Consider the following 25,000-nt stretch of genomic DNA (forward strand, 5'->3'; position numbering starts at 1 on the left):
TTGACGTATGAATACTCTACGAATAGTTTTTTGAACTGCATGTTGTAAACGACCAAGAGCCAATCCGAATTGATCTTGTAACAGATCCGCAACCGAACGAATACGTTTATTTTTCAAGTGATTCATATCGTCATCGTCAAGTATACCCGTTCCAAATTTCATTCCAATCAAATGATCCGTAGCGGCCAATACATCTCGTGGTAACAAGAATGTATTGTTCTGAGGAATATCAAGATTAAGTCTCCGATTCATATTTCGTCGACCAATCCTTCCTAATTCACATTTTTGTTGAAAAAATTTCTTTTGTAATTCCTCGCATAAGGACTCCGAAAATACCAGGTCCCCACCTACACAAGCAAATTGTTGATAAAACTCCAAAATAGCTTTTTCTTTTGACTCAATCCTCTTCTTCTCTTTAGCATTCGGGAAAGACAAGAAAATTTCAGGGTAGGAAACATTATCCAGAATTTCTCTTAGATTCGAACCCATAGCTGATGATAGAACTAGAATAGATATCTTTTGTTTTCTACTCACGCGAGCCCATATCCTTTCTTTTTTATCAATTGCTAATTCCGATCTCCCCCCCCAATCTGATATTATAGTGCCAGTGTAGATAGAAATTCCCTTATGATCTAATTCCGAGCGGTAGTAAATACCAGGACTTAGCAATATTTGATTGATCACAATTCGGTATATTCCATTTATAATAAAGGTTCCTAAGGAATTCATTATAGGAATGTTTCCGATAGAAATGGTTTGCTTTTGCACATCGAAACCAAAAATTAATCTCGCAGATACATATAATTCGGAAGAATAGGTGAGTGATTCATACACAGCATCTCTTTCTTTTATCGAGGGTTCTAGCAGTTGATATCCTTTCGCAAATAATTGAAATGCAATTTCGTGATCTGGATCTTTAATTGTTGGAAACTTGTCAAGTTCTTCTGCCAAGGCTTGATTAATGAACCTACAAAATCCCTCGAATTGGATCTGACTAAATCCGGGTATTGTGGACATTCCCTCGTTTCCATTCCGGAGCATCTTAATCTTAAGTTTCCTGTTTATCAAAGAAAAATTCCATTATCAGCTCACTCTTCATCAATCCCTATGGATCGATCTAGCAATCATGGAATCTATATTCTGTTTACTGAATCACATGAAATTCTAGGGAACTCCACATACGTATTTCATATATGTATTTCATACATATGAATAGAGACCATTTGGACGAAAGTTCGAGTTTGCCAGGGGTACAAATGAAATGAAAATGAATTGATAAAACATTCCTACAAAAAAAATTCTGCCACTTATACTTTATGTTATGATATTCTAATCAGATTGGATGGCAAAGATTTCTCATTTTATCTCCTTTCTATGAATGTAATAAAGCCGTAATATAATATACTAGAAAGTTTGACTTTACTTCGATTTAGAATAGCGTGCTTACTTTAATTTCTCAAAATAATTTGAGGGTTCTTTTTTATTTCGGATCGGAGTAGTATAATTGCTAGAAAATTCAGTATTTCATTGTGGAATTCTAAAATAAAGTAAGTCCCTTTTTTAAGTACATGCCAATCTAGTTATCCACCTCTCCCCATATCCATGCTTTTCTTTTATCGTAATTTCACTTGGGTACGCCAAGATAGTCAGGTTATACTCTATATCAGAGCAAATTTCCTTTTTTTATTCAAGATATTTAATTTAATACTTTGAAAAATTAAAGCATGATTCCCCATAGAGATATGTACATAAAGGGGATCTTTGGATAATAATGCTGTTCGGACCTAAAGTTTACCTATACACGGATTAAGCATAAAGCCATAATATTTTATTATGCCATTGAAGGGGGGGGAGATAATACCGATTTAAGAGTAGTTCACTACTGCAATAAAAAAAAGAGAATTCTAGTTAACGGTTCCAATTTATTCTGAATTTTGCAGCCTGTGAATAGAAATCCACTTTTTCTTCTTTTTCATCTCAATAGAAAGAAATGGGAAGTTTTATTGTGTTAACAATGTATGTTTTAAGATAGAATCTATCGAGGAGAATAATAGAAACTGGATCAAAAAAAGCAGGAATAGATTTTTTGAAAAAGATTGGAAAAAAGTAAGTAGAATTATATTCAAAATAAAAGGGGCTTTTCGTAAGAAAACGTGGATGAATACTTGCTGTTTTCTAGATTTTTGATCGGATTTTTTGGCGGCATGGCCAAGCGGTAAGGCAGGGGACTGCAAATCCTTTATCCCCAGTTCAAATCTGGGTGCCGCCTGATCAATAAAATACTTAGGTTTTTTTTATAGTGCTGATCGAATTCGATAAATTTTTACTTCGCATAAGTTCGGGCAAGAGAGTAACTGGGCCTGCCGATACTGGGTTTAGAGAAACCATACCATAGTTCTATCCTCAAACTAGGGTTAGGGTTTGTTTTGACGGTAGTGGCCAAAATGGTTATCAATAGGGGTGAGGTAGTGTTTCCTTATTCTTTTATTATATGAATTTGAATTGGTTCTTAATTGAGATTCGATTTGATAATTTTAAAATACGAGGATAAGATGTCAGAAATCTTGGTATCCAAAGAAAGGTCCCTAAGGGGCATTCTTTTTTTTTTTCAATCTAAGATTCAAGAAGGGACTCCACGAAAGAATATCAAGACTTACTAATTATTATACATTTTTTTATCGTACATCTTATGTTACCTACATACACTAAAGTAAGGACTACTTAATTCTAACGAGAATCAGATTAAATAGGTCGATCAAAAATCAATTTAGGAGTTGTATTATGGATAAAATCTCTTCATTCTTTCATAGAATGATACAAAGCAAGGCTGCAGGGTTTAGGTCAAAAATAAACATTAGGTAAGGTAGGTATCCAATAAATATTTATCTATCGATAATTTTATGGTATATTCGGGCGTCCTTTGCTTAAAAAAAAAAAAAAGAGTAACAAAAGGAATAAAAAATCTTCCTATTCCCGCTTCTTCTATTCAGGACATCATTCCCGTACTCTTTCTTTTTTAAGGAAAAAAGGGCTATAGTATCTCGTATTTTTAATGCTCTCTAATTCTACCAGAATTCCTATAAGAATTTGTTAGGAGTAAATTCCTTGAACTGATTGATCCATGGCCTTAGGGCGGAATCCCTTTTTGACTCTGTACCCTTGATTCCACTATGATTATTGATCAATAGTAGAATAATCCCTTCATAGAAATAGGAGACATAATTTAGATGGATATAGTAAGTCTCGCTTGGGCTGCTTTAATGGTAGTCTTTACATTTTCTCTTTCACTAGTAGTATGGGGAAGGAGTGGACTCTAGGGATACTACTAATTGATTAAGTAATCAAATTGTTGTATCAATTCTTTTCTTTAATGGATCATTTTGCATTAATCATTTTGTCAAACGTTATTCTTTAATCTTTTTCTTTAGTTTTGTTTCACTCCTGTAAGAAACTCTTGTATTGTAAGTTGTAATGTAAGAAAGAGCCATTATACCAATTCAGAATTTCTACTAGAAATGACGAATGGTTAAAAAAAGTTCTATACATAAGAAAATTAGACTTTCTTCCACGGAACTATTCACGGCATATCACACATTTTCCATTTCCTTTTACTTTTTACTATAGTCTATTCTTCATATTATTTTTCTTTCCTTCCATGGATTCTTTGGTCAAGAATTGTCTTAGATTTTTTTATTTTGACCTGATTGAAATTAAGTGGATGCAATGAAAAAAGAAATTGAATTAGACTACTTAACTATTTCAATCTACTAATCTATTCTATGTAGATTCAAAGATAATATAATAGAAAGAATCTAAAGTGTCGTAGAAAAAACTATATGTAGTTCTTTCTACCACACTTTAAGATTCCAACCAGATCCTTTCATTTAAGACTTGGATTTTTTTTATTTAATCCCTTTTTAATTTCTTCAATGATTAATTGGAATTCCAATTAATTATTTTGGCTGACTGTTTTTACATAAATAATAAGTAAAAAAGAAGTAGGAACTAGAATGAACAGTGCAGTAGCAATAAATGCGAGAATATTGACTTCCATAACCTCTTTATTTTTTATTTTCACAATAACTCGGGATGTAATCCCATGGAGAGGAAAAAGGGGTATCTTGTAAATTCAAGGGTAGGGCTTGCATTCTGATAATACTGAATCAATTCAATATTATGAATATCGGATCTATCAAATCAATTCATGGATGAGAGTTATATTTCACGGATGAGAGTTATATAGTATAACATAGGAAGATCCTCTATCCACACTAAGACCAAAATGGGTTTTTTGATTGGATTAGGAATTCCCTCTTTTTTAATCCTTTTCTACTTTTTCTTTTCTATATCTCTAACCCACGAGCTTTCTTAATCTTATACTTTCTTAATCTTATACAATTTCCCTTCCTTTTTCTTATAGTTATACATACAATTATGTATGTATTATATGACCAACTTTCACTTTCTATGGGTCACATAGACATCCAAATAAGCAGTAGAAGTGAGATGGGGAAAAGAGGTCTGAAATAAAAAGGGAATACGATTTATGTATGGATTCCGGTAAAATACCGGTACTCTATTCCATAAGAGTGGAATAGGAAATTAAGATGAGGATGGTATCATCATAAAGAAAGATAGAGTAATATAATATCCTAAATTCTACTAATCCACATATCGTATGTGTGTCTTTCTTTATCGATTGGGAGTAGTGAAAAAAAAATTCCTATATGCCCTCCCTCCCTCTTTAATGAGAGATGCAAAATAAAAAAGTGAAGTAAGGGTGCCCTGTGGGTATTTGATCTTGCTCCCTGCCCCTTTTTTTCATGGAAAAAGGAAATATCAATTTCTCCATTCATTGAACCCTAGTTCGGGACTGACGGGGCTCGAACCCGCAGCTTCCGCCTTGACAGGGCGGTGCTCTGACCAATTGAACTACAATCCCCGCGGGGTGTATGGCATACCCATTCTTAAATAGAACCATAAGAAGATTCGATTCGTCTTTCGTACTCTAAGAAATAGACGAATCATATACTACATACCCACATATTATATTATACGTGGGTATAGTGAGAGTGACATAACTAGTATGTCGTGATTTTTTATCACTAAAAATGGATAATAATCCAGCCTTCAATAAGAAAAACTCTTTTGTTTGTAAGAAAGGAATGAGAGAGATATGGATTAGAAAAAAAAATTTCCCTTTTTTCTTTATCTTTTATTTCTATAGATCAGACATTTTATTTTATGGAAGAAAAACAAAAGGATTTAGTTCATACTCACGAAGCCCTAGATTTTTGGTTTGGGCCGAGCTGGATTTGAACCAGCGTAGACATTGTCAACGAATTTACAGTCCGTCCCCATTAACCACTCGGGCATCGACCCAGGAAGAATTTATTCTAGGGTTTTTGCTAATCTATGATTAACCTCCTTTCATAATACTCCCTACCCCCAGGGGAAGTCGAATCCCCGCTGCCTCCTTGAAAGAGAGATGTCCTGAACCACTAGACGATAGGGGCATCACTAGACGATAGGGCCATATACAACCGCTCGTGATTATACTATAATCATAGTATGAGCAGTTTTTTGGAATTGTCAATATACTCGAAAAGTATAAATAGATCCAAAGCAAAGAGTTTTTCCAACTTTTCTGTTATGTTTTCATCTAGGATTTTTTTTAGTTGATCGTTATAGATTAATTCTCCGTGCTTCATTTAGTGTTCATACCAAAAATGCATCCATCCCGCACTAAGTCATAAAATTCTCTAAAAATATAGAGAAAGTTTCAAAAACAAAGAAAAAAAGTGAATCAATTTAGTAGAAAAGTACTCTATCAGATTCGAACCAACGACTTACGTCTTAGCACGAGATTACTCTACCACTAATTTAAAAAGCCCTTTATCGGATTTGAACCGATGACTTATGCCTTACCATGGCATTACTCTACCACTGAGTTAAAAGGGCTTTTTATTTAATTCAAAAATTAGCCACTTGGATTTCCCATTATGGGTCTACTGCATAATGTACATATTATATATATAATATATAGAGATAGAGAGAGAGACATTATGTAGAGATTGTATATGTATATATCGATATCTTGAGAGCTCAAAATAAAATTAATAAAAAAAAACATACCCTACATAACATATCCAACTCTTCTTGGTTCAGGGTTTTCCGTTTCCGAAGACTAGTAAAATAGGCGGATTCTGGAACCCCAAGGATTCAACGGTATATGGATATGGAAAATATAAGATTTCCGATCCTAGCGGGAAAAGGCGGGGAACAGATACCCAATAGGATATAGGATCCTTGGGAGGAACTTTTGGTAATGGCCTTGATCCTCTATGCTATTTTTTATGTGTTCTTAGTTCTATTGAACTTTTTGCATTCTTTTAAACAAGAATCTAATAAACTAGAATTGAGTCAGTGGAAAAAAGGAGAGAGAGGAAAGTGTTAAATGGAGAGAGTCGACTAATCAGAGACTTTTAGGATCTTCTTTACATCAGGTAAATCTGTCGGCCCTGTCCGTTTTTTTCTTTAAGTTACGACTCTTTGCTGCTTACTTCTATCAAGCCATAGGGAAAGTCTATGATGAATTTGGAAAACTCATCTCACTCTTACTCTATGGCTCGGACTTAATGGGGGAAGAAAACATCTTCCATAATTTCTTTTTTGTTCAATTCTGGACAAAAAAGAAAAGGAAAAAAGGAATTTATAGGGACAGTGTTACCCCCTATATCCCCTAGTTTATATTGTAGGAATAATAAAACAATTTAGCAGTCTGACACACTTACGTCCTTGCAAAGTAAATAATTATTATTGTAGTCGTAACCGTAGAATAGGATCCTAATCAAAATAAATACATTTGGTTCAGGCGCTATTAGCATGGTAAGAAAAGATTTTTTTTACAGACCAGAGGGGCTATCTAAATCCTAAAGTAAAGGCGAGCGATCGAAGTAGAAGTACCAACGGCTCAGTGTCATGAACCTTCTCCATCTGATTCAATAAGGGGGAATTAGCCTTCTTGTCAAATGGCTATCCTTGACAAAGGGTACCATTTATACCATAATCTACAATGTAGCGGGTATAGTTTAGTGGTAAAAGTGTGATTCGTTCTATTAATAACTGAATTTGAAATGATATACTTAAGGCATCCTTAAGTTTTTTATTTTTATATTCCGATGAAAACTTTAGTTCTTATAAAGGATTAAATCCTTTTCCTCTCAATAGCATATTGAGGAAGAATATACATTCTGGCGATTTGTATCCAAAGACTAATTTAAATTGCATCCAAAATAAAAATAGGATTATGAGTACAGAGTCGCGAAGCATAATTTTGCATTGGATTAAGTATTCCAATTTTGAAAATATGAGTAAAGGATCTATGGATGAAGATACAAAAAAGTTGATTTCCAATCGTAACTAAATCTTCTTAAAATAAGGAATAAGGAAGCCAAATAGCTAAAAAACGATAGTTTTGGTTTACTAGAACCATCCGCATATTGTTTCAGCTCGGTGGAAACCCAATTCTTTTCCTCAGGATCTCTTGAATGAAATTAGGGAACGAAGTAAGTAGATTAGATGAATTTAGATAGAATTTCTATCTCCTACTCTATAAGGATCATCTAGAAAGCGGAGAGCTTTGGTTCCATTCAAATAGAAAAGCTGACATAGATGTTAAGTGGTGAGAATATCCATAAAGGAGCCGAATGAAATCAAAATTTCATGTTCGGTTTTGAATTAGAGACGTTAAAAATAATCAACCAACGTCGACTATAACCCCTAGCCTTCCAAGCTAACGATGCGGGTTCGATTCCCGCTACCCGCTCCATTCTGTATAAAAGGAGTATTCTATTTGTCTAGACATGTTAGAGGCTTGTATTCAAGCCTTTTTTGTCCACCAGTTTCTGGTACTCCAGAGCGGAGTAGAGCAGTTTGGTAGCTCACGAGGCTCATAACCTTGAGGTCACGGGTTCGATTCCCGTCTCCGCACTTAGCAGTCTGTATAAAAGGACTATTCTATTTCTCTAGATATGTATGGTAGAGGGGCGTATCCAACCCTTTTTTATTCATTAGTTCCCGGCCCTAGAGGGCAAAATTGAGCAGTTTGCGAAGTCACTTGCCTTCAAAAAAAGAAGGCGCAAGGCCTCTCCCTACCCTGCAGAAAATAAAAATGAAACGAAAGGGACAGTCTACCTCTCCCTTCCCTTTAAAAAAAGTTTGCCCGTTGTTTGTCTCAGTTAATACCCAATTTTTGGAGCTCTGTTGGCGAGTTCTATTTCTGCCTCTGGAGCGCCCTCTTTTTTTGAGTGGGATGCAAAGGAAGGGTAAGATAGTAAGGGATACGGCACTAGACTAACACCTAATTAATACTTAATTTAATATAAGTAGTTAAACAGTTAACTAGACTAAACTTTTTATCATAGTACTTTGATAAATTAAGCGGGCGAGCGGCGGGAATCGAACCCGTATCTTCTCCTTGGCAAGGAGATATTTTACCATTGAACTACGCTCGCTACGGTATATATTTTATAGCGTATATCCGCCTGGGTCGACCTTCTATGTCTGGGTCGACCGTTTCATTTCATTTTCTATTATATTAGAGTTTTCCTTTTTTTATTATCTGTCAATGAATATTCTAATGGGAATGGAATTTCATAATACTGAAAGAGAAGAGCTAGCAATTCGGAACGCAAATTGCGTTTTAATACGTCTCACTATTCTAATTTTTTAGAAGAAATGGCCTTTATTATTTCTTTTTTATGGGGTTAATAAATATTAACCAAATTTCATTTAAGAAATGAGAGAATTCAGAATAGCTACGAGAAAGACTAGTCCAATCCATAATGATGTACCGGAAAATACAACATTTTTATTATTTGACCAACCATCAGGAGAAGCAAATACAAGGGGTACACTAATTACTAAGACTGAGGAAGTCGCAATTAATGCAAAAACAGCTAATTGGAAAGCAATAGTCATATTTCTAATCCTCCAAGCTACCATCAAATAAAGTTGACTACATATTTGATCCCTCACTTAAACCAAAATTGTAAAAAAATACAAGAAGTAGGAGGGGTTTAATCATGAATCCATTGATTCTTCTCTTTAATTCAAATTTATTACTTAAACCGCTTTTTTATTTGGATATGGGGGTGAGAAGAGATTATTTACTCTTTATTTCACAAGCGGGTATAGCGGATCCTGTATCCGTGTATACAGTATACAGAGATATATCGAAAAGGAACTTGTATCTGATATCTTTCTAGAGGCTAATAAATCTTTTTATTTTTTATATGGCTATGTTCTATTTGTAGGAGTAAAATAAGGATTAGGCTGTGGAGAGATGGCTGAGTGGTTGATAGCTCCGGTCTTGAAAACCGGTATAGTTCTAGGAACTATCGAGGGTTCGAATCCCTCTCTCTCCTTTTGCTTATTGAATACGTTTGTTTCTTTCATTTTTATTTATTTTTTTTTTCTGTCCCTTATCTTTCTTTCATAAAAAGGAATGAATGGCTCGGCTAGATGGAATAACCGAGCCAGAACAGAAAAAAAGTAGAACAGGTATAAATAAGAAAATCTTAGTTAAGAGGGTTCATGTAAAGAACAGGTTCCAAATCACGATCGATTCCCTTTTCAAAACCTGCTGCAGCAGCTCGGGCTCTTCCTGCATGCCATAAATGGCCCACAAAAAAGAAGAATCCTAGAACAAAATGAGAAGTTGATAACCAACTTCTAGGAGAGACATAATTAACTGCATTGATCTCGGTAGCTACGCCACCCACGGAATTTAAAGAGCCTAAAGGAGCGTGGGTCATATATTCTGCTGAGCGTCGTTCTTGCCAAGGTTGTATGTCTTTTTTCAACCTACTCAAGTCCAAACCGTTGGGGCCCCTTAGAGGTTCTAACCATGGAGCACGAAGGTCCCAAAAACGCATAGTTTCCCCTCCAAAGATAACCTCCCCAGTTGGGGAACGCATTAGATATTTACCTAAACCTGTGGGTCCTTGAGCGGATCCCACATTAGCTCCAAGACGCTGGTCTCTAACTAGAAAAGTAAATGCTTGAGCTTGAGAAGCTTCTGGCCCGGTGGGTCCATAAAACTCACTCGGATAAGCTGTATTATTGAACCATACAAAACAACAAGCGATAAAACCAAAGACAGATAAAGCAGCTAAACTATAAGACAAGTAAGCTTCTCCAGACCATACAAATGCACGGCGAGCCCATGCGAAGGGTTTGGTTAAAATATGCCAAATTCCGCCAAATACACAAATAAAACCCAACCATACATGCCCACCAATTATATCTTCTAAATCATCTACACTAACAATCCACCCTTCTCCACCAAAAGGAGATTTTAGTAAATAACCAAATATAACACTGGGACTAAGGGTCAAATTGGTAATTTTTCTTACATCTCCCCCCCCAGGGGCCCAGGTATCATATACACCGCCAAAATAAAGAGCCTTGAGTACTAGAAGAAAAGCACCTAGACCTAACAAAATTAAGTGAATACCCAAAATTGTAGTCATTTTATTTCTATCTTTCCAGACATAACCAAAGAATGGAAAAGATTCCTCAAGAGTCTCGGGTCCCAGAAGCGCGTGATAAATGCCACCGAAGCCTAAGACTGCGGAGGAAATTAGGTGAAGTACGCCAGATACAAAGTACGGAAAAGTATCTAGAACTTCCCCCCCTGGCCCTACTCCCCAACCTAGAGTAGCTAAGTGTGGAAGTAAAATCAACCCTTGTTCATACATGGGCTTTTCTGGTACGAAATGGGCCACTTCAAATAGGTTCATTGCTCCGGCCCAGAATACGATTAATCCGGCATGAGCTACATGAGCTCCAAGCAGTTTACCGGACAAATTGATAAGTCTGGCATTCCCAGCCCACCAAGCAAAGCCGGTGGTTTCTTGGTCACGACCAGCTAAAACGAAAGTTCCATTAAAGAGCGTTTCCACGTGGTAGAACCTCCTCAGGGAATATAAGATTTTCATGAGGCTGATCCTGAGCTGCCATCCACGCACGAATACCCTCGTTTAAAAGAATATTTTTGGTGTAGAAAGTCTCAAATTCAGGATCTTCCGCTGCACGGATTTCCTGGGAAACAAAGTCATAGGCACGTAAGTTCAGAGCCAAGCCAACTACGCCAATAGCACTCATCCATAAACCGGTGACGGGTACAAATAGCATAAAGAAATGTAACCAACGTTTATTGGAAAAAGCAACACCAAAGATTTGGGACCAAAAGCGGTTAGCAGTGACCATTGAATAAGTTTCTTCAGCTTGAGTTGGGTTAAAAGCACGGAAGGTATTTGCACCATCACCGTCCTCAAATAGAGTGTTTTCTACGGTCGCTCCATGAATAGCGCATAGCAGAGCCGCACCTAATACTCCGGCAACTCCCATCATATGAAATGGGTTCAACGTCCAATTATGAAATCCTTGGAAGAAAAGGATGAATCGAAATATCGCTGCTACGCCAAAACTCGGCGCAAAGAACCAACCAGATTGCCCCAGTGGATAAATAAGGAATACAGAAACAAAAACAGCAATTGGACCAGAGAATGAGATTGCATTATAAGGCCGCAATTGAACAGACCGAGCAAGTTCAAATTGGCGTAACATGAAACCTATTAGTGCAAAAGCCCCGTGGAGAGCTACAAAAGTCCATAGACCGCCTAATTGACACCAACGAGTAAAATCTCCTTGTGCTTCGGGCCCCCATAGTAGCAACAAAGAGTGTGCTAAACTATTGGCAGGGGTAGAAACTGCTGCGGTTAAGAAATTACAACCTTCCAAATAGGAACTAGCCAATCCATGGGTATACCAAGAAGTTACAAAAGTTGTCCCTGTAAACCAACCCCCTAAAGCGAAATAAGCACAAGGAAAGAGCAATAGGCCAGACCATCCTACAAAAACGAAACGGTCCCTTCGTAACCAGTCATCCATAGTATCAAATAGATCATTTTCTTCTTTAGGAATTCTACCAAGGGCTATAGTCATAGTGATCCTCCTATTCAATTACTTCAACCATTTCCGAGCACCTCATATCACTTTCCAAGGCATATGATAGTTTTATTATCTGTGGACGATTTCTTTCTCGTTCAATGCCCTTTTTCAATGGTCTCGAAGAGAGAAATTTCCCATTTTTATCTATGGAGTCACAGTCACAACCGAGGTCGTGGTAAATCCATGAATTTGATTCGATTTGTTTTTCTTATACTATTTATTTGTTTTTCTTATACTATAGAAATAGAAATAAATTGTTTTTCTTATACTATAGAAAGAAATAAACCTTTGAATTCAGCATTATTCCAAGACTCCTATTTCAAAGTCTATCTTTTAAGGGAAAAATGCAAATAAAAGTAACCCTTCTTTTCCCATTCCCTCTCTATTGCATGGGTGGAAGAACTAAAATAATAGAGGATTCTGAAAAAAAAAAATGGACCTTCGAAATCCAATTTTATGTGTAGCGCAAAGGAGTTGCGATTTCTTCTTATTCCTATAGAACATCTAGTAACAAGAATATGAAATCGTAAATAGCGAAAAATTCTTGTCTTGCGCGGTCTAAGTCTAAGGAAATAAAAAAAATTCGCTTATACAATTTCATCTACATCGAATTTATATATCAGAATAGCGGATAGAGGCATCATTAAAGGAGTCAGGTCTACTTACTTTATGCTTCTTTCCAATTTTATGGTGGATTTGATAAGAACCCTTTTTGCTTTCTTGATAAATAATCGACAAAAAAAGCGTTTTTTTTATATAACCTGCTTGTTTTATTATAATTATAACAAGTCCTATATGGAAATGCCCGCTAAAGAGAAAATCTATTTGATTGTCTCTCGGCCAATATCGATTTTTAGAAAGAAAAAACAAGAATTTTCTTCTTTTTTTATTAACATTAAGAAAAAAGAATATAATTAAAATGGAATTGGCAATATAATTTTTATAGACTTTTGAAAGAAAAAAAAGGGGTTTTTTGCAACCGTTATTTCTTATTTCTTGCCTATATCATATCACGGAAACCTTTCGCTTTGGAACGTGGAGAGATGGCTGAGTGGACTAAAGCGGCGGATTGCTAATCCGTTGTACAATTTTTTTGTACCGAGGGTTCGAATCCCTCTCTTTCCGCTCCCTTGGATCATTTGGGACTTTCGAATTGGAAAGAATTCTGACCCCCGGATTTTCTCATAGATAAATGTACGAAACAAATCCAATAAGAAAAAAAAAAACTGAATTTTTACTCCTCGCGTCCAGGATTCCGTCCTGGGTCATTAGATAAGAATCCAAAGATAAAGAGTGAAACAAAGAATATCACTACTGTATAAACAAAAAGTTTGAGAGTAAGCATTACATAATCTCCAAGATTTTTTTTTAAGGAATAGATTACCAGTTTTTCCTTACCACACGGATCCACTAGGATGGTTTTTTTTTATACCTAAAAATGCAAAAAAGAATTCTTGAAAAAAATTGCAAGAATTCTTTTATAATAAGCACTCTTATCAATAGCAAAAATAGGGTTAGGTGGTTAGGTATTGTGTAGGTACCTTTAGGTACCTGCTCAACCTAGGTGCAGGGGAGTAGAAAGGCTGATCCAAATTTATTGCTGTAGCTACCCATTCAATGTAGAAGAATTTAAATTTTAGAATCGAAGGTTCATAATATAAAAATATAAAACTTCTCGGCTTTTACCCATTTTAAAATTTTTTTGGAATGAACACATCATTCAATTTGGCATACAGAGTACTAAAGATTTCATCGAAAACTTACAGCAGCTTGCCAAACAAAGGCTAATAGAAAAAAGAATAGAGGTATAACAGGCATAATATCCACGATTGGATTGAAAATAGCATAAGCTTCGGGTAATTTGGCAAAGAAAAAACTAGTAGGATAAAGAACAGAATTAAAACAGATACAGGTTAAACTAAGTATATTAGGCATAACAAGCATTTCATTCTTGTAGAGTAAATAATTGGATTTTTCTTGAGTTATTTTTTTAAGGGAAAGAAGGAAAAGGCAGATTCAAAATCTTTTTTCTTCGGACTTTCCCAAACACAAAATACCTCCTTGTATTCGCACTCTCAAATGAGAGTGGAATAAATTCGACTTTCATATAATATCTTAATAGAATTCCATGTAATGATCAATGCATTTTTTTGATTCTATATTATCCGCATGTGTAGAATACTAGCAAGAGAATATCCCTCCTTTTTTATGTAATTGAAATGGTATTGACGAATAACAAATAAACATACTAGTGTTTATTAGTGTCGCATAAAACCCGAAATGGGGCGTGGCCAAGTGGTAAGGCAGCGGGTTTTGGTCCCGTTACTCGGAGGTTCGAATCCTTCCGTCCCAGATTGTTTCTGATGAAACAAACGGTGAAATCATATAGTATTCCGTACGAGACAAAAGTTTATTAAAGAGAATAATGATATCTTATTCTTTCTCAGAAAACATAATAAAGTCTTAAGTCCAGTCAAATTGACTATCTTTATTTTCATGAAAAAATGGGATCTATCAAGCACATTCAGGATATGCCTCTACTATAAAATCACTTAGTCATATTTTTTTCTTCCTTTTGGTATTCGAGTTGAAGAAGTACGAGAATTCTATAACTACCAAAAACTTTCAATCTTTTCATTGGAATAGTTTATTTAGTTATTATAGTTAATTGTTTTTGGTACTGAAAAAATATATTACTACTAGAATTCTAATTCTAGTAATTAAATTAATTAAACTTTTTTGGAGGTTGATAGTTTATTTATTGAGGAAGAGTCAATCCTTCTTTTCTCACTTCAAGATTGATCATCTCGAGCCATCCGTTGAGGGTGGAAATTTAAGAATAAATAAGTTTTAAGCAAACTTGTTTAGTCGTCTTTTTCAAACTATGTTTCATTCATATGATAGAATTTTAATATGGGTTTAAATAAATTGGATCTTGGCGGAGGCTTCCCGGATAAATACTTACTTTCTTTTATCCATATTGCTCCATAGATAGCAAGTTTTAATTAGTATAAAAAAACTAAACCAATGACTATTCATGATTCCATCCATATTGGATCAATTCTCTATACCACTTTGCAATGAAAAGAGGAATGTTTGTTATGGTAAAACTTCGTTTAAAACGATGTGGTAGAAAGCAACGTGCGACTTGAAGGACATGATCGATTGTGGATTTTGCTATCCATCATTTTCCATAGTAATGAAAATGCTCTTGGCTCGACATAGCCTGTTCTATTCGTTCCGAACCAAATTTGCGCTGGGTTTAAGTAACATAGTACACGATGGAGCTCGAGAGGACAGAATTTTTTTTATCAAGGGAAAGAATCTAGGGTTAGTGAAAACTAATAAATTAGGCCAACTTTGTCAGTCTATCCTTAATATAGAAATAAATCGAAAGGTTAAAATAAGAAGAAAGTCCAATAAAAGTATATCAGAATCAATCCATCTTATTAGATTTCTATAGAAGAGATAAATGCTTTATCGAAGGAAATAAGAAAAAAGGGTATGTTGCTACTCTTTTGAAAGAAAAAAATAGGAATTCCCGAAGTAATGTCTAAACCCAAGGATTTCACAAATCAAAGATAAAGGATTCCAGAACAAGTAAACACAATTTTCAATTGTCTCAACAACAGAGTTGGATTAGAATAAGGAATAAAAGTCAATTCGTTCGAAATGAGACAAAGAAAAGAGTTTAAAGACGACTCAAAAATTTTGGAAGGATTTTGCCTTCGAAGTTTGTCAGGCAAAATTAGCCCACTTGAGTCATGAGTATAAATGAAATTTGTTTTTTCTGTAAGGAAATTAATGCACGTCATAGTCTAATTTCTATTATTATCGACAGAAATTCGAATCATTTTCTCGAGCCGTATGAGGAGAAAACCTCATATACGTTTCTAGGGGGGGGCGTTGTTTATCTACATCTATCCCAATAAGCTGTCTATCGAATCGTTGCAATTGATGTTCGATCTCGAAGAGAAGGAAGAGATCTTCAAAAAGTAGGTTTTTATGATCCGATAAAGAATCAAACTTGTTTAAATGTTCCAGCTATTCTCTATTTCCTTGAAAAGGGTGCTCAACCAACAAGAACTGTTTATGATATTTTAAGGAAGGCAGAATTCTTTAAAGAAAAAGAAAGAACTTTGAGTTAATTGAAGAACTAAATGAATCAAAAAATAGGATAGGAGAAGATTATTAGTATTCCTAGTTGTCTAATTATTTAGACACAATTTACCTCTTTTTTAATCCTATTTGGATTTATATTATATCGTGCCAATCCAACATAAGCCCCTATTTTATTTACTTTTTCTATCTAATTTGTTTTCTTACCATTGTATTTCCATTGACAAAGGTCTATTGAACAAATAGAATTTGTAGATAGATGGGTCTCTTTATCCTCACTCCATATTCAATTTTTCCGCCTACACTTCGCTCAAATGATAAGGGTGTTCCTCTTGCATGTATTCTCATACAATATAATATATATTTTTTATAATATATATTTTTTGTTAATAAAAATCGCTAAAAATAAGGAGAATTTGGCCATCGTGATTAGGGTCGCTCTTTTTTTAACTTTACTTTAGTGGAATTTCACCGGACCTGTTCGTTTTGGCATTTGAGTGTTTTTCATGGTCGATAAAAAAAATCTTTTGATGTCTTGCTAGTTCAATGTTTTGACAGAAGCGCGCGGTGTAATTCCATTGATTTTTGGATTTCGATCGTATCTAAGATCCTTTTTTTATCTGGGTTGCTAACTCAATGGTAGAGTACTCGGCTTTTAAGTGCGACTATGATCTTTTACACATTTGGATGAAACAACAAATTCGTCCAGACTCTTGGTAGAGTCTAGAAGACCACGACTGATCCTCAAAGGTAATGAATGGAAAAAATAGCATGTCGTAATAAAATCAATCTTTTTTGAATGGAATCCAAAATTACGATTTTCTGGGTCTAATGAATAAATGGATAGAGCCTGGCTCCAATTCTGGTAAAATAAAAAGCAACGAGCTGAACTTCCTAATTGGAATGATTCCCCGCTCTAATTAGACGTTAAAAATAGATTAGTGCCGGATGCGGGGAAAGGTTGGGTTTTCCTATGAGTGGACCCTTTATTTTTTCTTTTTTTTTTTAGAAATCCTAATTATTCTTGATTATGGATTGAATAAGGGATGTTATGGATTGAATGTGTAAAAGAAGCAGTATATTGATAAAGAGGCTGTATTCCAAAGTCAAAAGAGCGATTGGCCTGCAAAAATAAAAAACTTGTTCTGTTCTTTTTTTTTAATTAGAACAAACATAAACTAATTGGGTAGAAAAGGAGCAGAAAAAGATCTGTGGATTAGACTCCCTTTCTTTCCAGGGTTTGTATTAAAAATGCAACACCCTGTTCTGACCATATTGCACTATGTATCATCATTCGATAAACCGAGAAATGCTTCTTCTCTCTGATTCAAGTAGAAATACAAATGGAAAAATTCGAAGGGTATTCAGAAAAACATAAATCTCGTCAACAATACTTTGTCTACCCACTTCTCTTTCAGGAATATATTTATGCATTTGCCCACCATTATGGATTAAATGGTTCTGAACCTGTGGAAATAGTTGTTAGTTGTAATAACAAGAAATTTAGTTCACTACTTGTGAAACGTTTAATTATTCGAATGTATCAGCAGAATTTTTTGGATAACTCGGTTAATCATCCTAACCAAGATCGATTATTGGATTACAAAAATTATTTTTATTCTGAGTTTTATTCTCAGATTCTATCTGAAGGGTTTGCGATCGTTGTGGAAATCCCATTCTCGCTACGGGAATTTTTTTGTCTGAAAGAAAAAGAAATACCAAAGTTTCAGAATTTACGCTCTATTCATTCAATATTTCCCTTTTTAGAAGACAAATTTTTGCATTTGGATTATCTATCACATATAGAAATACCCTATCCTATCCATTTGGAAATCCTGGTTCAACTCCTTCAATACCGTATCCAAGATGTTCCATCTTTGCATTTATTGCGATTCTTTCTCAACTATTATTCGAATTGGAATAGTTTTATTACTTCAATGAAATCCATTTTTTTTTTTCAAAAAGAAAATAAAAGACTATTTCAATTCCTATATAACTCTTATGTATCAGAATATGAATTTTTTTTGTTGTTTCTTCGTAAACAATCTTCTTGCTTACCATTAGCATCTTCTGGAACTTTTCTGGAACGAATCCACTTTTCTAGGAAGATGGAACATTTTGGGATAATGTACCCTGGTTTTTCTCGGAAAACCCTATGGTTCTTTATGGATCCTCTTATGCATTATGTTCGATATCAAGGAAAGGCAATTCTTGCATCAAAAGGCACTTTTTTTTTGAAGAAGAAATGGAAATGCTACCTTATCAATTTCTGGCAATATTATTTCTGTTTTTGGACTCAGCCGCGAAGAATCCATATAAACCAATTAGCAAACTCTTGCTTCGATTTTATGGGGTACCTTTCAAGTGTACAAAAAAGTTCTTTGTTAGTAAGGAATCAAATGCTGGAGAATTCATTTCTAATAGATACTCGAATGAAAAAATTCGATACCATAGTCCCCGCTACTCTCCTCATAGGATACTTATCAAAAGCTCAATTTTGTACTGGATCGGGGCATCCTATTAGTAAACCCATTTGGACAGATTTATCAGATTGGGATATTCTTGATCGATTTGGTCGGATATGTAGAAATCTTTTTCATTATCATAGTGGATCTTCGAAAAAACGGACTTTGTATCGACTAAAGTATATACTTCGACTTTCATGTGCTAGAACTTTAGCTCGTAAACATAAAAGCACGGTACGAACTTTTATGCAACGATTGGGTTCGGCATTTTTAGAAGAATTTTTTATGGAAGAAGAGCAAGTTTTTTCTTTGATGTTCACCAAAACAACTCTTTTTTCTTTCTGTGGATCACACACTGAGCGTATTTGGTATTTGGATATTATACGTATCAATGACCTGGTCAACCCTCTTAATTAATCATTAGACGAAATTAAGAAACAGGAAAGGGTTGATAAATGATCAAGAAAAAACTTTTCTATTTTTCATTCTGAAATGTTCTTTTTATTATAATAAAGAGTAGGTGAATCAACTTACTAATTAAAAAAATTAGTAGAACTTCCTCTTTGGAATAGAAATTGGCTATTTCTACATAGGGAAAGTCGTGTGCAATGAAAAATGCAAGCACGATTTGGGGAGGGATTTTTCTCTATTGTAACAAGGAAGAATTATCTACTCCATCCGACTAGTTCCGGGTTCGAGTCCCGGGCAACCCATATAGAAAAGACCCATCAAAGTTTTTCACTTTGACTCACTTCATTTACAAATACAAAATTATTGGTTTGGTTAATTTAGTTATATGGATAGCTAATCTTTGGGCTGACTTGGTTGACATTGGTATATAGTCTATGTTATACTGTTAAATAACAAGCCTTCTATTATCTATATTCTAGTTAATACGTGTGCTTGGGAGTCCTTGCAATTTGAATAAACCAAGATCTTACCATGACTGCAATTTTAGAGAGACGCGAAAGTACAAGCCTGTGGGGTCGCTTCTGCAACTGGATAACTAGCACTGAAAATCGTCTTTACATCGGATGGTTCGGTGTTTTGATGATCCCTACCTTATTGACCGCAACTTCTGTATTTATTATCGCCTTCATCGCTGCCCCTCCAGTAGATATTGATGGTATTCGTGAGCCTGTTTCTGGTTCTTTACTTTATGGAAACAATATTATCTCTGGTGCTATTATCCCTACTTCTGCGGCGATCGGATTGCACTTTTACCCAATTTGGGAAGCTGCATCTGTTGATGAGTGGTTATACAATGGTGGTCCTTATGAGCTAATTGTTCTACACTTCTTACTTGGTGTAGCTTGTTATATGGGTCGTGAGTGGGAACTTAGTTTCCGTCTGGGTATGCGTCCTTGGATTGCTGTTGCATATTCAGCTCCTGTTGCAGCTGCTACTGCTGTTTTCTTGATTTACCCTATTGGTCAAGGAAGCTTTTCTGATGGTATGCCTTTAGGAATCTCTGGTACTTTCAACTTTATGATTGTATTCCAGGCAGAGCACAACATCCTTATGCATCCATTCCACATGTTAGGTGTAGCTGGTGTATTCGGCGGTTCCCTATTCAGTGCTATGCATGGTTCCTTGGTAACCTCTAGTTTGATCAGGGAAACTACTGAAAATGAATCCGCTAATGAGGGTTACAAATTTGGTCAAGAGGAAGAAACTTATAATATTGTGGCTGCTCATGGTTATTTTGGCCGATTAATCTTCCAATATGCTAGTTTCAACAACTCTCGTTCTTTACACTTCTTCTTGGCTGCTTGGCCTGTAGTAGGAATCTGGTTCACTGCTTTAGGTATTAGTACTATGGCTTTCAACCTAAATGGTTTCAATTTCAACCAATCTGTAGTTGATAGTCAAGGTCGCGTTATTAATACTTGGGCTGATATCATCAACCGTGCTAACCTTGGTATGGAAGTAATGCACGAACGTAATGCTCACAACTTCCCTCTAGACTTAGCTGCTGTTGAAGTTCCATCTATTAATGGATAAGGTTTTTCTGCTAACATATAAGAATTTTTGAAGACAGAAATACCCAATATCTTGTTCTAGCAAGATATTGGGTATTTCTGTCTTTATTTTGAATCTTTTTTTCTTCTTAATCTTTCTATTCAGAATTCAGTTAACGACGAGATTTAGTATCCTTTCTTGCATTTTCATAACTCGTGAAATGCCGAGTAGGCACGAATTCCCCCAATTTGCGACCTACCATAGGATTTGTTATGTAAATAGGTATATGTTCCTTTCCATTATGAATCGCGATTGTATGGCCAACCATTGTGGGTAGAATGCTAGATGCCCGGGACCACGTTACTATTGTTTCTTTCTCCTCCTTCATATTGACCTTTTCTATCTTTGCCAATAAATGATGAGCTACAAAAGGATTCGTTTTTTTTCGTGTCACAGCTGATTACTCCTTTTTTCCTTTTTAAAGAGTGGCATTCTATGTCCAATATCTCGATCGAAGTACGGAGGTCAGAATAAATAGAATAATGATCAATGGAAAAAAGAAAAAAATCCTTTAGCTGGATAAGGGGCGGATGTAGCCAAGTGGATCAAGGCAGTGGATTGTGAATCCACCATGCGCGGGTTCAATTCCCGTCGTTCGCCCATCGCATTATTGCAAATTCCAAAAATGCAATTTTCCATATTCCTAGTTACGTATTTACTTACGGCGACGAAGAATAAAACTATCGCTATATTTTTTCCTTTTCCTAGTTCTTCTTCCAAGCGCAGGATAACCCCAAGGGGTTGTGGGTTTTTTTCTACCAATGGGAGCTTTCCCTTCACCGCCCCCATGGGGGTGGTCCACAGGGTTCATAACTACCCCTCTTACTACGGGGCGTTTACCTAGCCAACACTTAGATCCGGCTCTACCCAAACTTTTTTGGTTCACCCCAACATTACCCACTTGTCCGACTGTTGCTAAGCAGTTTTGGGATACTAAACGGACCTCCCCAGATGGTAATCTTAAAGTGGCCGATTTACCCTCTTTTGCAATGAGTTTCGCTACAGCACCTGCTGCTCTAGCTAATTGCCCACCCCTTCCACGTGTGATTTCTATGTTATGCATGGCCGTGCCTAAGGGCATATCGGTTGAAGTAGATTCTTCTTTTCTCTCAAAAAACCCCTTCCCAAACTGTACAAGCTTCTTCCAAAGCATACGGCTTTCTAGATGTATATGACGATCTCTAGACAGATGGATCTTATATGAATCATATGATGAAGTACCACATGAGTGGATATATAGGAAAGGAATCCAAATCTGCCGAATCGCTCATGTTATGATCTTCTACATCCTAGGTCTCTGCGTTCCGTCATCTGGCTTATGTTCTTCATGTAGCATTCAGATCGAATGACTCTATGAAATTACGTCGATACTTCCACATATTATGGGTAACGTAGGAGACATCCCTATTTTCCCCCGGGGGTCTTAATTACCACTGCTTAGCTTTCAATTTGCCTCTGACCATCAAATTAAATGTGAATAACCCGTCCTCCTCTCTTTGAAACAAGGGGCGCTTCCGGTTCTGTGCGTGCTTCAAACAATTTTGTCTTCTCCATATTACCATATCTCTAGAGCCAATAATTTTCTATGAGGAACTACTGAACTCAATCACTTGCTGCCGTTACTCAACAGTTTTCTGTTGAGGTCTATCCCGTAGAGGTAGTCAAATTGGATCAGTGATCGATTTCTAGGTTTCGTCGTAAACCTAATTGGTTACTTCCAATTACGTAAATCAATAGTTCAAACCGCACTCAAAGGTAGGGCATTTCCCATTGATATAGGAACTTTTGTACCAGAAACAATAGTATCTCCAATTATAGCCCCTCTGGGATGTAAAATATATCTCTTCTCACCATCCCCATAGTGTATGAGACAAATGTATGCATTTCGATTAGGGTCGTATTCTATGGTTACGATTCTACCAGATATGTCTTTTTGATTCCGTCGAAAATCTATTTTACGGTATAGGCGCTTATGACCTCCCCCTCTATGCCTTGCGGTAATGATTCCTCTGGAATTACGACCTTTACCACAACGGTGCCGTCCATGGATCAAATTATTTCGTGGATTGGATTTCACTTGCCTGTCTACGGTTCCCTTGCGTGTGCTCGGGATAGGTGTTTTGTATAAATGTTTCGCCGTATTATTAAGTATTCTCCTTTAGTTTTTTTCTCTATCTAGAAGTGGAATAGAATAACCCGGTTGAAGGGTAATGATCATACGTCTGTAATGCATTGTATGGCCCAGAATAGGTCCTATTCTTCTACCTTTTCCAGGTAGTCGATGGCTATTCACAGCTACCACCTTAACACCAAAGAAGAGTTCGACCCAATGCTTTATTTCTGTCTTAGTGAATCCCGATTCGACATTAAAAGTATATTGATTCTTTCCCAATAAACGAAGACTTTTTTCTGTAAATACTGCGTATTTGATTCCATCCATAAATCGACTTTCCCTCCTATGCTCTGAGTTCCAGTATCGATAAGAATTCGAGTTCTTATTGTTCTTATGTTATGGTATGAATATACCATACCAATTCGTTATGTATGGATGATGGATGAGATTCCATGGATAGAGAGCCAGTTCCAATAGACTTATGGAATGTTCCCGTTCGTGTGCATCCAGCAGGAATTGAACCCGCAAATTTACCAATTATGAGTTGGGCGCTTTAACCATTCAGCCATGGATGCTTAACAGGGATCATCGTACATCGTAAATAACCAATTTTCATATAGAAAGACATATCATAGAAAAATGAAATCGAAAATATTCCGAGATGGCAAATATTCGGAGATGACTATGAAAACACCTCTCTGGATCCTCGAATTGAAAGAGAGATTGAGAGGGATCAAGAATCCTAATTCTCGCTATTTGGAATGGATCCAATTCTATTGAGTCTGACTCATAGTGATCATTTCTCTTTAGCAAAGAATGACCTTGGTTATCAAAGGATTGAACAACCGGGATCCATTTACTTATGATACCTAGTTGGCATTGATAACAAGGATCTAATGAATTATGAGTTTAATAGATCCTCTTTAGCAGAAAGACGTATATTCCTTGCTCATTATCAGACAATCACTTATTCCCAAACCTCGTGTGGGACTAATCGTTTTCATTTACCATCTCATGGAAAACCCTTTTCGTTCCGCTTAGCCCTATCGGGTATTTTAGTGATAGGTTCTGTAGGAACTGGACGATCCTATTTGGTCAAATACCTAACGAAAAATTACGATTTTCCTTTCATTAAGGTACGAGGGCTTCTTATTCCACAAGAACGAAAGCACCTTTTCATTCTTTCATATACTAGGGGTTTTTACTTGGAAAAGACAATGTTCCATACTAAAGGATTCGGGTCCATAACCACGAGTTCCAGTGCACTAGATCTTGTAGCACTTAGCAACGAAGCCCTATCCATTAGTATTCCACATAAGAAATCCATTCTAGAAAAAAATACAATTAGATTAGCTCTTCATAGACAAACTTGGGGTTTGCGAGCCAAGGTAAGATCGGCTCGGGATCATGGGACCCTTTTCTATCAGATAGGAGGGGCTCTTGTACAAAATAGACTTACTAAGTAATAACCCCATAGAATCTATCTATATAAAGATAAAGAGGCAATCGTGTCAGGAAGCGGGTTTTTCTTTGGCCAAAAGGTACTTCGAACTTGGAACGAGCATGAAGAGATTAACGAGACTTCTTTCTCTTTTGAGTTTTTCTGGCGGACCTGCCGCGCAAGATCTTTGGTCTTCCCCTGGAACCGATGAAAAAAAGTGGATCGCTTCTTATGTACTCGCTCAGAATGATTCTTCTCTATCTATAGTTCATGGCCTATTAGAAGTAGAAGGTGCTCTGGTGCAATCCTTACCGACAGAAAAAGATTGCAGTCAGGTTGATAATAGTCGAGTGACATTACTTCGTCGGTCCGAACTAAGGAATCTGTTAGAAATGTTTTGAAATGGATATTGTTCTCTCTTTGATCAGGGATTGCTATATGAAAAGAAGTGGAGTTTGAAAAAGGGAACGGAATGCTCAAACCGGAACTGCTAGAGGAACGAATTTTCAATAGCATAACTTGGGCTCCTAGAATATGGCGCCCTTGGGACAATCTATTTGATTGCAGGGTTTTGTTCCGAAGCAAAGATATCCGCGGAGGCCGGTTCGTTCGTCCTATTCTGATATTCAGGACCAAGAGGTACTGGATTCTCTTTCGGATAGGCCCTGAAAGGAGAAGAAAGGCTGAAATGCCAACGGACCTCTGTCTATTCTCTAATTCACCCGATCCGATAGTACCCGTTTTTGGAACGTCCAGTGCCAAAGTCACTGAATGGGTAAGTCACCAATCCAATCCCTTTGACAAATCGGATGTCATATTAGA

General features: G+C 36.2%; 7 non-coding genes across 7 annotated transcripts; 3 read left to right on the forward strand and 4 right to left on the reverse strand.

The window, feature by feature from the left end:
• The first annotated feature begins 2,198 nt into the window (after positions 1 to 2,198).
• On the forward strand, positions 2,199 to 2,269 carry TRNAC-GCA (transfer RNA cysteine (anticodon GCA)). Its single transcript has one exon. It is a non-coding gene; the product is annotated as a tRNA-Cys (tRNA).
• A 2,599-nt stretch (positions 2,270 to 4,868) lies between these two features.
• On the reverse strand, positions 4,869 to 4,942 carry TRNAD-GUC (transfer RNA aspartic acid (anticodon GUC)). Its single transcript has one exon. It is a non-coding gene; the product is annotated as a tRNA-Asp (tRNA).
• A 358-nt stretch (positions 4,943 to 5,300) lies between these two features.
• On the reverse strand, positions 5,301 to 5,382 carry TRNAY-GUA (transfer RNA tyrosine (anticodon GUA)). Its single transcript has one exon. It is a non-coding gene; the product is annotated as a tRNA-Tyr (tRNA).
• A 507-nt stretch (positions 5,383 to 5,889) lies between these two features.
• TRNAT-GGU (transfer RNA threonine (anticodon GGU)) lies at positions 5,890 to 5,961 on the reverse strand. The gene has a single exon. It is a non-coding gene; the product is annotated as a tRNA-Thr (tRNA).
• Positions 5,962 to 8,445: 2,484 nt separating this feature from the next.
• On the reverse strand, positions 8,446 to 8,516 carry TRNAG-GCC (transfer RNA glycine (anticodon GCC)). The gene has a single exon. It is a non-coding gene; the product is annotated as a tRNA-Gly (tRNA).
• An 824-nt stretch (positions 8,517 to 9,340) lies between these two features.
• Positions 9,341 to 9,428, forward strand: TRNAS-UGA (transfer RNA serine (anticodon UGA)). Its single transcript has one exon. It is a non-coding gene; the product is annotated as a tRNA-Ser (tRNA).
• Positions 9,429 to 13,055: 3,627 nt separating this feature from the next.
• TRNAS-GCU (transfer RNA serine (anticodon GCU)) lies at positions 13,056 to 13,143 on the forward strand. Its single transcript has one exon. It is a non-coding gene; the product is annotated as a tRNA-Ser (tRNA).
• The last annotated feature ends 11,857 nt before the right edge of the window (positions 13,144 to 25,000 follow it).

The sequence above is a fragment of the Triticum urartu genome, unplaced genomic scaffold (genome assembly GCF_056163025.1).
Source record: "Triticum urartu cultivar PI428250 unplaced genomic scaffold, HENAU_Tu73 scaffold2, whole genome shotgun sequence".
Taxonomy (NCBI): domain Eukaryota; kingdom Viridiplantae; phylum Streptophyta; class Magnoliopsida; order Poales; family Poaceae; genus Triticum; species Triticum urartu.